We start from the raw sequence: 12,142 nt of genomic DNA, 5'->3' as shown, positions 1-12,142 counted from the left end.
TGTGTGTAATAGCTTTCATACTATTTTATACTTGTGTAACAAACACAAAATGCTGTGCTGGATTGCACAGCCACACTCATTTGCAATAAAGGCACATTTCTAATATCAGAGAGCACGTTCTGAGCAAGTGACCAAGTTGAGGTGTGATCTGTTATTTAGACAGGTTGGATGCACTTCCCCACAGCCTGAAATTTCCCCCGGGGCTCTCTTCCATTTCTCACTGTCATGGATTTGAATCTTTTTACCACTGAACTCTTACAATTACTGAACATTCATCACCTGCCTACCTTCTTAGCTACCTAGATACTGTATGGAGACCAGAGATATGGGGCAGACTAGTGCAGTCGGGAATACCAAGTAACACTGCTGTTAACACAGTAATGAATTCTTATATTCTGGGATGGCAGGAATGTGGGGGGGGGGGTTTTCCGTCTTGTTTTGGTGTGTGAGAGTGTATGTTTTTCCAGCTGTGTAAAGTTTTTGAGAGGTTTGAGCTCCCATATTTATCATTATCTTAAATCATTTAATTTGAAATATTGATATTATATACTAAAAATGCCTGGGTCAAAAATTGACCCAGTTTGGCTGCCTGTTCGCAACGACACAATACTGGGTTTACTTTACCCAGTGGGTTGTTTTGACCCAGTAATGGTGTTATTTTTTATACTTCTGTTATTTTAACTCAATAAGCTCAAGTTTTAACATAAAACTGTCACCAATATGGCTTCAACTAATGGTTATTTCCATTATCAACTAATATGTCACTCGTTTTCTCAGTTAGTTTAATTGTTTGGTCCATAAAATGTCATAAAATTCCTAAAAATGTTAATCAGTGTTTCCCAAAGCCCAAGGTGACATCCTCAGATATCTTGTTTTGTTCACAACGCAAACATGCCAGAACTTAAAAAAAAAAAAAAAAAAAAATCACATTTTAAAAGCTGAGATCAGCAACTCTCAATATATGTTTCTATTAAAATGACTCAAAATGATTAATCGATTCTCAAAATAGTTGCCGATTAATTATTCACAACTAATCAATTAATCATGGGAGCAGTCAAATTTTAATGTTTGTAGTAGAAAACACGTAAGACATGGAGAACTGTAGAAGATGCAGATATTTCTAAAGCTACAATATGTAACATTTCCACATTAATTTGTCTAAAACATGCTACACGTTATTTTGTTGAGTTGTTTAATTTCATTATCCCAAATGTGTCCAATAAAGGTCAAACACAGAGAAAACCATAATCTATTCAAGGTAACGCTGCTTTTCCTGCTAGCCATTGCTAGCTAGTTGCTGGGTGCTACAACTTCCAGGACACATCAGAAACATCAGTGGGTGAGGAAGGAAGTCAGTGAATGTCGCTAAATACAACTTGAATAAAACTTTAGTATTACCTCGTCCATGAACATGATTTCAGCCAGAGTCATGAGAGATTATCATCAGCAAATTCCATGATTCACTTCACAACATTGTCAAACAATGTATTTTGTTAATGTTTTAATGTGAGAGAGACCCCAAGTGGCTGAATTTACATATTGTTCATTTAACAATCAGTAACAATTAATGACATGTAAGTTAGTTAGTAGTAGAGTAGATTTTAAAAGTTAACAAACATATCATATTTCACTTGGGTAAATAACCCATCCAAATCCAAATTGTGTCAAATTTGACCCAGAGATTATGAGTGTGGACATGTTCTTCATGTACAGTCAGTAATGACACCATGAATGTGTTTTCACTCATTGATTTGTTTTTCTGGAAAAAAATAAGGATCCTCTGAACAATAAATCCTGTAAAAAGAACTCGAAATGATCTTTGCTATCGTTCCCACCCCACTGCAACTACAATGACTTATAACAGGATGCCAGTATATATATCTCTGCAGCTTCTCCTCATGAATAAAAGGCCTTCTGTGCGAGGTGAGAGGATTTGCCCCCCATGGCACTCCCAGTCGGCCCCTCCGGTCCCTTGTGTTACTCACGCTCACTTGTAGAAGTCCCTTAACGCTAACCCAGAAAGCATAAATATATTATAATCTCATCACCTGTCCATTTATACAGGTGTCACCCTGCCTCGCAACTTGATTTCCAGAAGGGCAGCAGTTTTTCCTGTGGCGGCGATTGAAGTCACAGCATTATTATCAGGCAAAATGTATTCATGATAGCAGAGGTCCGAGTGCCCTGTGGGCTCTGTAATATAATACCAGACCTCTTTATCAAATTTAACAGTTTATTGGAAACAGCTTGTACACATGATTTAGGCACAGGACGGTACGGCAAGGCTCCGGGTATCCTGCTAACACACCTCCGCACACACACACACACACATTATGAAAACTCACAAACACACGCCATACACCCGCTCACACAGTGACACTCAAACACATTTAATCACACATCTCCCTCCTCCTCCTCCTCCTCTGCAGCTCTCCTCCTTTCTCTCCATCATATCTAATGCAAACCTCTCATTGGATGAGGCAGCGGTTTTTCTGCGGAGGTCTTTTGTGTGCTTTGTTGTTTGTTTTCTCTGAAGAGCAGCGCGATAACAAAAAGCGTGACGTGACAAATGGACTTTGTGCCCTGCAGCCAGATTTAAGTGATAGGTTACTGAATGGGAGCTACCCTCCTATCTCATTTATATATTTATATACACACACATACACACCAATACATGTGTGGATGAACACACTGACACTTGTATGCAAACAGGCCTGTGTGCAGATATAAAAAAAGTAACTTTTATTAATTATTCACGTTATTTATTTATTTATTTTAAAGAAACTTTCTGTCACATGATTAAAATATATGGATTTAACTTTTTATTTATTTAATTATTGTATACACACACGGAACCAAATATATATTTCTTATTACCAAATAAATAAAAATATTGTACCATTGAAAAAGTAGAGCTGGACAGATATATCAGTTAGCTAGTATTATCAGTCCAGTACTGACCTGTCACAGCTATATCAGGCTTTATCAGTATCAGCATAAATGTTGTTCAGTATTTTTTTTTACAGAAGATTATGCTGATTATTTTTATTTTATTTTTTTAGTTTTATCAGATGCTCCAGGAAGTTGTGATGTTGCAATTGCAACAGTTAACACAAATTTAACCAATTCCTGTGAAGTCTATATGACCGTGCAGTTTTGTCCAATCATCATAATTTTTTGCCCAATCATAGCAATCCAATGTCATACATGTATGTCTCAAGGAATGGACTTAATATTTTATTTTTATTTTTGTAGTTTGTCCACTTCTTCGCTGGAACAAGTTGCCTTTTACATTTTTCTTGCAGTTTTCTCATGCTCCCAAAATGTCATTGCAATAAACACACTGCAATATGAGACACTTTTGTCAGAAATACTGCCATGAAATGTGCCATTTTAGGCTGCAATAATCACAAAAAAAAACAAAAAAACAGCAAAATCCTGGAGGGACTGTTTTACATTTGATCATTTTCTCAATTCAAGTTGTGCTATTTGTTTTTAACTTATTAATAGTTATTCATATTTATTATGAAAAGTACCAGTCAAAGTTTTTTGTTTATTGTCCTGGAATCTGCTTCATCTATGTTCATCTAGATGCGTTAAATGCACTTTTTGTACTTTTTGTGATTGACTCAAAAAACATAGAAGTGAAGAGCCACACTTAAAATATTCTTTTATTAAAGTTGTTCATCTATCCTCTGTTAGGCTTTACAGGGTCCAAGGACTAACTAAATACGACACATCGACTCCAGTGTCACAACATCCTCATAACAGCAAGTCCTCCTCTCCTCTTTAAGATCTCCTATGGGGACGGTAAATAGAAACCATCAGTTGGCCGGCTAATGATTTAAAGGGACGGTCAGAGGTCGTATGCCGGCTATTAATGATCCCTCTTTAACAAAAAGCACGCACAGGATCCGTCCAATCGGAGAGAGTCGAGAAGTCACCCGGGGCCTCGACAAGAAGAAGATCTGTCTGGTTAAGGTTAGACTGAGGAAGAGCAGAGGCTGAGCGATCTGCTCTGATGTTTCTGTATGCATATGTGTGTGAGAGAGTGTGTGTGCAAACAAGGAACAGGTCAGTCAACTGTCTATCAAAGTGTGTGAACGCATGTGTGAAAAACTGTGATATACCTTTTTACATTTTTGATATTGTGCTGTATCCATTTAAATGGCTTACAGCATGTTATGTTTGGCAACACACTGGTTTCTATCTGTCACTGAATTTTAGTGCTGCAACTTTCATTGTTGATTAATTTGTTAATCGATTAGTTGTTTGATCCAAAAAATTGTGAAACATATTCATCACTGTTGCCATAAGCCCAAGGTGGCGTCCTCAAAAGTCTTGTTTTGCCCACAGCCAAAAGATATTCAGTTTATTATCACAGAAAAGTAAAGAAACCATAAAATATTCACATTTGGGAAGCCAAGCATTTGGACATTTTATTTTACTTATTATACTTTTGTTTTTAAAAAGAAATCTCTACTATATTTACTGTACTAAATCATACAATGACTATGATATGTCATCAGAAATTAAGGAAACATCTCTGACAACAATGCTGCAGCTGTGATCCTTGGAAATTTCCATTCCTGGCTGGAATGAATTGTGAGAAATCATCAGTAATCTTTTAGAAGAAGTTGATGTTTAACGGTTAAATTGAGCAAAATGTTAATGGAGTCTGGCAGCCAGTCACTGAACTCCGACTCCAGAATGCGTATTTTAGGAGGAGCAGGGGTTTGTTTTCAGGTTACACTTTACAGACAACTGAAAGTTGTAACACTTGTTGTTGTCAAATTACGATGTTGTGTTCATCTTGACTGTCTATTAAAAAGGATTTCAACCATCTAAGGTTTCAACTCACTATCTGGACTGCAGTTCTCATTTTTGGATGCCCAATTACTCCTTTAAAGCAAAAAGAACCCTGTAATATGACAAAAAAATTCTGATAACAAGGTATTTTCAGCTCAACATTTGTTTACTTCATCTGACTCTTTCAAAATGGATGCACTCTTCTAAAAAAAAAAGAAAGAAAGAAAAAAAAGTGAAAATCACTGGAGCTCCAGATTTACCAGACATTACTGCCTCTGGATAAAACAGTTAACATTCTACCCGGCTCATATTTGTTGGCAAAAATTGCCACATTCAGAACACTGGCTTAAAATGTTGCCGGCGTGCCACGGCTTAAAGGTTTTCAGCGTGTTTAGCAACTGCAGAGCTTTAAGTATAAACATTCATTAATCCTTTCAGCCATTTCTGCCCTCGACAGGAGCTCACTGTATGACGGAGGTTATCTGCGCAACGAGGAATAAGCTTCAAGCATGACTGACCCAAGACCTCTGTCTGTCAAATGTAATCTTTGTCTGTGCACTTTTGCTTTTTTAACTTCTTGAGCAATTTTTGCACCTATTCTCTTCTAATCTATTATATTCTATTCCTGTTGCCTCTCCCATCAGTCCTGTGGAAGTTAATTATGGGAGCCAAGCTGTTGAGGGGTTGAGGAGAAGCTTTTTTGCCTAAATACTGGATATACACCAAGTCTGGCAACGCCACCGAGCATTGTCTGCCGTGATAAAATATGGACGGAAGTGCTGCTAGGCAAATCGTTTATCAGCCAGGTTTAGCATGCACATGTTAAAATGAAAGACTGTGCTATCTGCATAGGTTGTGTGAGCTTAGTTTAGTGTAGCCAACACCGTTTGTTGTGTATAAATGGCATGCTGGCTGTCGCCCCTGTGGGACGTGATCAATCACACAGTGCCTGCTTTGCTCTCTAACAGCTATGGGCAAATCTATTCAAAATATTCAAACTAACATTTCAGTGCCACCTTAACTGCATGCTTTGTTGCTTTGTACTTTCTGTGCCTTTGTTTGGCGCCTGTGTAAGAATTTTAAAAACCTGATTTTCCTCTTGTTACATATTCAGAATTTTCTAAAAACAATCAACTTAACTTATCTCTAAATTCTTCTGGCACACTCTCGGCAAGACCTCGCCCATTTAGTAGCACAGCGCTAATGGTCTATTATGATAATTAAATCGAACATATTTCTTCAACCCCGGACAAGCCATTATATGGAGCATGAGCTGGCATGTTTGCTCTGTCACAAAGCGGCCTCTAAAATAACTCTGCATGCTCAGTTTAGTCTCCCGTTCCCAATTTGCCTTAATGAGCCGGTTCAAGCTGTCAGCCACAGAGAGAAAGGAGCTCTGATGACTGTCAGTCTGTGGTGAGCGGAGAGGGAAGACGGCAGATGAATGGATGGATGGAAGGAGGGGAGGAACAGAGAGAGGTTTAAGGAGGTGGGGAAAGGTCAGGCACAGATTACACTGGCAGTCACCAGAGCTTCAGGCAGAAAAGAAGAGAAAGGATGAGAATAAGGAGGAGAAACGGATGGTGTTCACAAGAAAATCTGCAAATAACGTAGATACTTTGTCTTTCTATTTACATGAAAAAAAGGATTTGTAGACAAAACACAGTAAAAATAAACTATTTATTTAAACTTGAATCATTAGTGTCTGGGGTGACTTAACATTTTAAGTTGATTGAATCTGATTCAAAACCAACTAGAACAGGAAATGTTTAAAGAAACTACTGGTGTAGATGCTGGCTGTTGAAAAGCTGACGCTAAACTACACTGCTGCCTTGAAAAGCTGAATAACATTTCAGTGATGTGGAATTTTTTAAGGTGTGTTAAAACGTGGGCACGTAGCTGAAGTGCTGCTTTATAATATCAGTAATGTAGGAACAATGTGGAATATTTTCATGTTTGTTGAAAGGCTGATGCTAAACTGAATGGCTGTTGAAAAGTACCAATAATGAAAGAATGATTGGGAATATGTTTGTTGCGATATTCACACCAAATAAACTTGATAGCAATTCAGTTGTACTAATGAAAACATGTTCAATAAGCCTAAGGTATTAAGTTGAACAAACAACTCTTCAGTCACACTTGAAGAGTCAGTTCTTCATTTCACACAAAGAATTTACAGCTGCAGCTGCTCCTGTTGGAGCTACTTTGTTCCAGCATTGGCACAAAGACGATATGTGTAACTGCTCCCAGTGAATTTATTAAATTTTAACTGTAAATGTCATCATAGTTTGCAGTAGTTTTCAATATTGTGAAAATAAACAACCACGACTTATCTTAAAGTGTATTAGAGACACACAGCAAGTTTTCTTCAAACTATAAAAAAGACGGTTTAGGAGAGTTTTGACTCTCAAACAATGCATGCTGGGAAGTCTGCTAATATGCTGATCATGTTTGTTTACAAACGTAATCAATGAGTTTATTGACCTCTGTACAGTACATTCATTCAACTCATCATTTCAAATCAAAAGACTTCAAGTTCATGTTATTAAATTCTGAAGTCTTCTCAAAATAAATACTAGAAATTTTACATTTAATATATTTGAATAAATAAAACTTGTATATTTACATTAATGAGAAAATATCTGTTGATCCCACAAAATTCCTGTATGATTTTTACAGTATATGAATCATAAAATCTGTGCAAATGTTAAACATCTAAAGATCCAAATGCTGAAGACAGTAAGGTGCAATAAGTCTCCATATCACTTTAAATTCACTTTACCATATCTTAATGACTTAATCATTGACCGAAACAATGTCATTCTCATAAAAAGCCAAATTCCCAGTGTTTTTGTCAATTTAGAAAGGGGGACCTTTAGTACATGGCTATTAACAAGTAATCACAAGAGGTGTAATAATGAAGAATGCCCTTCATTTTTGCAGAGGGCAAGGTAGACACCAGTGTCCAGCCCTCGTCTTCAGAGGAAAATATGGAGGGAACTTAGGTGTTTGATGATGCGTTTAATTCACACAGGAATACATTAATATGATAGTCAGTGGAGCGGCAAAGCCCTCAAGTAAGGTTCTCTCATTAGTATGTTTCTCTATTTCTTTTTTTAATTATTCAACAAAAAAACGAGGAGCCGCATGACAGATGTATTGGCTGTGTCAAGAAGGAATGATTTGAATTTGAATTGTGCATAAAATCGTGCAATTACGAGGCCTCATTTGTGTGTGTGAACAAAATATTTCCCTCTAATGAGTGTTGACTCTGAAGCAGGAGTCAAATGATGGGGTATGTTTTAATGCAATATTTATTCTCTTTTCAAGGATGCGGTCGCATTTTGTGCGTTTGAATGTCATGAATATAAAATATCCGCACTATACATGAAATTGCATTATTCTGAGCATCAACATCAACACAGCGAGGTGGACCAGACAAAGTGTACCACACCCTTCAGTTCGACTTCAAAAGCATACCATTTAGAGTGTGCAATGTCCCACACAAGCTCGGCGCTTGTGCAAGTCATTGTCGAATCATCTCACTGGGCTATTATCTCACTTTGCCATTGTCACAACTGGTTGCCGAGGCTTTCATCGTGCTTATAAAGTAAACACCTGATCTGCGCACACTGGGCTATTGTCCTCTGGGCTCTGCTTAGACAGAACACAGGAGTCAACTGCATGAAAACAGAGAATTATTAATGACACCGAAGAACTTCATAATTCAAGAGAAACAAAAGTTTATACGTGAAAATAACATATTTCTTCAACATCAGAGTTTATCTCGCTGGTTTTCCTCATAAATCACAGTTCTCTAAACACATAAAGAAGCTTACAAGTTATGAAAACAGTATATGCTTTCAAGAAGTAAAGCCAGGATTGTGAATTTATATTCAGAACATGTTGTATCCTGAAACACTGACAAATATTGAGGTTTGTAGTATAGCGGCAGTGTCACCACACTTGACCTCCTCTACTGGGAGAAAACCTCTACATAATTGTATCATTTTTTATTGTTTACCCAGAGATTGTTTTACCTACATATAAAATATTTTCAGGCAAACTACCCATGTGTGTCTTAACCCACTTATAGTTTTTCAATGGAGATAACAGGTCACAAGGAATTGAACTGAAAGTGTACGCTGTCCGATGTTACAACTGAAGCACATATGAGTCCTGTGATTTATGTTTGTAACACGGCTAAAAAATAGCATTAAACAAATAGTTTTTCTGGCATATCAACAATATTTTAGTTCCTGTCAATAGCACTGATTTGTGTAAAGCATCATGTTATTAAAACTTATCAGATGTACAAGTTGGTGAATTCTTATTGGTAAGTACATTGATTACACCCACAGAGTTTGTGAATTTGATTGATGAAAGTTTCTGTCACTGTGCACTGACCCCTTAAAAATTATATTACAAATGAGCCACTGATCGCACACATGCTTTGCCATTCCTGACAGACCAGAACCAGCATGCATGACATATGGAAACTATGCTAAACTAACAAAGAACAGCAACGTGCTGACAATCATGTGGATTTCAGTTCCAAAACATCAAAACACAGCTTCACATTTGGAAAAACCTACTTACTTTGCTCAACTGGGTTTCCAGCTGCCATTCTCTGCAGAGTGGACAAATCCTGTTGATACGTCTCAGGGATGTTAAGTACTACACTGGCCACATGCTGATGTGATGACGTCACGATGACAAAACATGCATGTTACGACTGTAACGCGTTACAGGAGAAATATGTCAGCCTAGCACTGAAAAATGAGCACTCCAGTCCAAACAGTGCATTGGAGCCATAAACAGTATATTAAATACAGTTATGTGTTGAATCCCTATTTAATGTACAAAACACTGAGCACAAGACGATCATGCCATTACCCTGTAACAATGACAAACAACAACGAATCCTACACTGTAAACTGATCAGCTATTAACTCTATCAATGTAAAGCTAAGCCCAATATCCTTAAAACAAAAGCCCACTGCTCTGAAAATACACTCTGGAGTTCTAGTTCAGTGACTGTCTGCCAGACTCCATTAACATATTGCTCAATTTACCTGCTATAAACATCTACTCCTTATAAATGATTATTGATGATATCTTACAGCTCAAAACAGACAGTAATCAGCAAACATTCATCATGAACTTGATATCATTAACGTGAAATGGGCAAAACAAAAATTGTAGCCCAGAACAAAAATATCAAAGGAGAACACCACAACTGTAATATAATCGTCCGAGTAGCGAGTACTTGCGTGTTTCATTAATCTTGACATATCATGGTCATTTTATGATTTACTACAGTAACAAAATTTCTCCTTTAAGGTGACTCTCACCTACTTATTTTCTGTAGTTTTTACTTTCTTTTTAGGTCTCAGATTACCTTATTACATTTGGTGTCCCTTCTTTAAGGGCCTTTTACCTGATTCTCATTATTGTCTCTTCTTAATTTTCCTTGACACAGTTAACCACGCTGGGTTCCACCGCTTTGACTTGAGGTTAACACCAACCTCCTGCAAAAGGTTAGGCAGGTAATTCACTGCTTGATTAGGCCCACTCTGCAATTAATCACGCTTAAATGCATAGCCTCACAGAGTGATCATTTAGGAATGATGATTAATGAAAGCGTCAAATATTTCTTACATTCTCCTTCTTATTGGGCAGCTGTGGTAATGTGGGTCGCTGCTATCAAGAACAAGTACTCTGCAGTAACCCTTCGGCCGCTGCTGTGATCTTGCTCGCACACCCTAAAACAGGGGAGAAGCTCTTGTGAGTTAAATTCCGCCTCGTATTTTCTTGTTCTTGTGTCTTCGCTCCTCTTTGAAAAGCCAGCTGCAGTGCAGCGGAAGGGATTCCTGGGAAACCTGCGCACATCAAAATACAGGTGCAAGGTCGAGAGGACGAGCGGCGCACCTTGTGGGCATGCGGAACGACGTGTGAGATAGTTGTGTGTCAGTGATTGTTGAGCCAATTAATTATTGAACTTGGCAAGAGATCAATCGTTCCAGTAAGGTGATCCCATTTCCAACTGGCAGCATATTGAGACAGTAACCTATGACAATATTAATCACTAGCACAACAGCAGGCTAATTCCCACATGTAATTAGTCTACATTTTAATTCATTGAAAACTAGCACTTTTCTAAACTCGCTTAATTATGTACTTACACTTAATTATAGTCCCCCCCCCCCTCCCCGGTTTGTTTTCAGTGCCACAGATGGAAAAACATATTTATTTTCGGGAAGAGGAGATAAAATAAAAACTCCACCTGGGAAAGGAGCGGCAGGTCTCTGCTGAGTTGTGCTGCGTCTGGTAGGAATTTACTGGATTAGCTCAGTCACAAAATGTGAGATGAACCACATTGTCAATCACCCTCAGGGCAGAGCAAGAGAGGAAGAGCTGTCAATCAAAGCGGGTCTTCAATCGTCCCATTCACATCGCCTCCTGGAATCAGTCTCTCCCGCTGACTGCTCTTTGACATTTAACGCACTGGGGCCACGAGGATGGAGAGGGAAAAAACATCCTCAGATCCTCCCTTTCTTTCTTTCTTTCTCTCTGTCTGTCCTCAATCTTTGTGCTTTAGCAGAGACAGATCTGTGTGTTTAAAGTAATGACACTGTTCATTTAGCGTGAGACAATGCAATAGCTGTGAGAAATAACTGTAAAGGAGAGGAAAAAGTTATGGTAAGTCTTAAAGTGCAGTGACAACAGGCAGCCTGCAATAACTGGAATTACCTCCACAAAACCACTCAAGCTGGTGTTTGCATCCATGTTTGTCCAGACTCATATATGTAGTGGTGATTTGTATGGAATTTAATAATAAGGTATTAAAGACACAGTTCACCCCCAAATCAAAAATACATATTTTTCTTCTGGCTATTTATGCATCTAGATGTTTCACATGTTTTGGTGTTAGTTGCAGTGTTTTTGAGATATCAGCCATAGAAATGACTGCCTTCTCTTCAACATCATGGGACTAAACTACTCATGCTGGTGGTGCTCAAAGCCACAAACAGTATGTTTAAAAAATTCATCGGCAATGTCTCTTTCCAGAAATTTTAGTGGCTACTCCAGATAATCCACAGACCTTGTTGTGAGCAGTTTAGATACTACTGAATAAAGAAAATAGTTCCTACATGAAACTACTCACAACAAGGTCTGCAAGCATGATTGAGCGATGATTTCTTGGTAATGATTTCTGATTTCATGACATATTTTTTGGCACTTTGTGCTGTCTGTCGTGGGACTTCATGGCACTTGGCTTTTGGTGCTCACATCAAAACTCTGAAACTCATACTAATACTATCTAGATTGA

Source organism: Lutjanus erythropterus, chromosome 21, assembly GCF_056507025.1.
Source record: "Lutjanus erythropterus isolate fLutEry1 chromosome 21, fLutEry1.hap2, whole genome shotgun sequence".
NCBI lineage: Eukaryota > Metazoa > Chordata > Actinopteri > Lutjaniformes > Lutjanidae > Lutjanus > Lutjanus erythropterus.
This window is presented reverse-complemented; position numbering follows the sequence as displayed.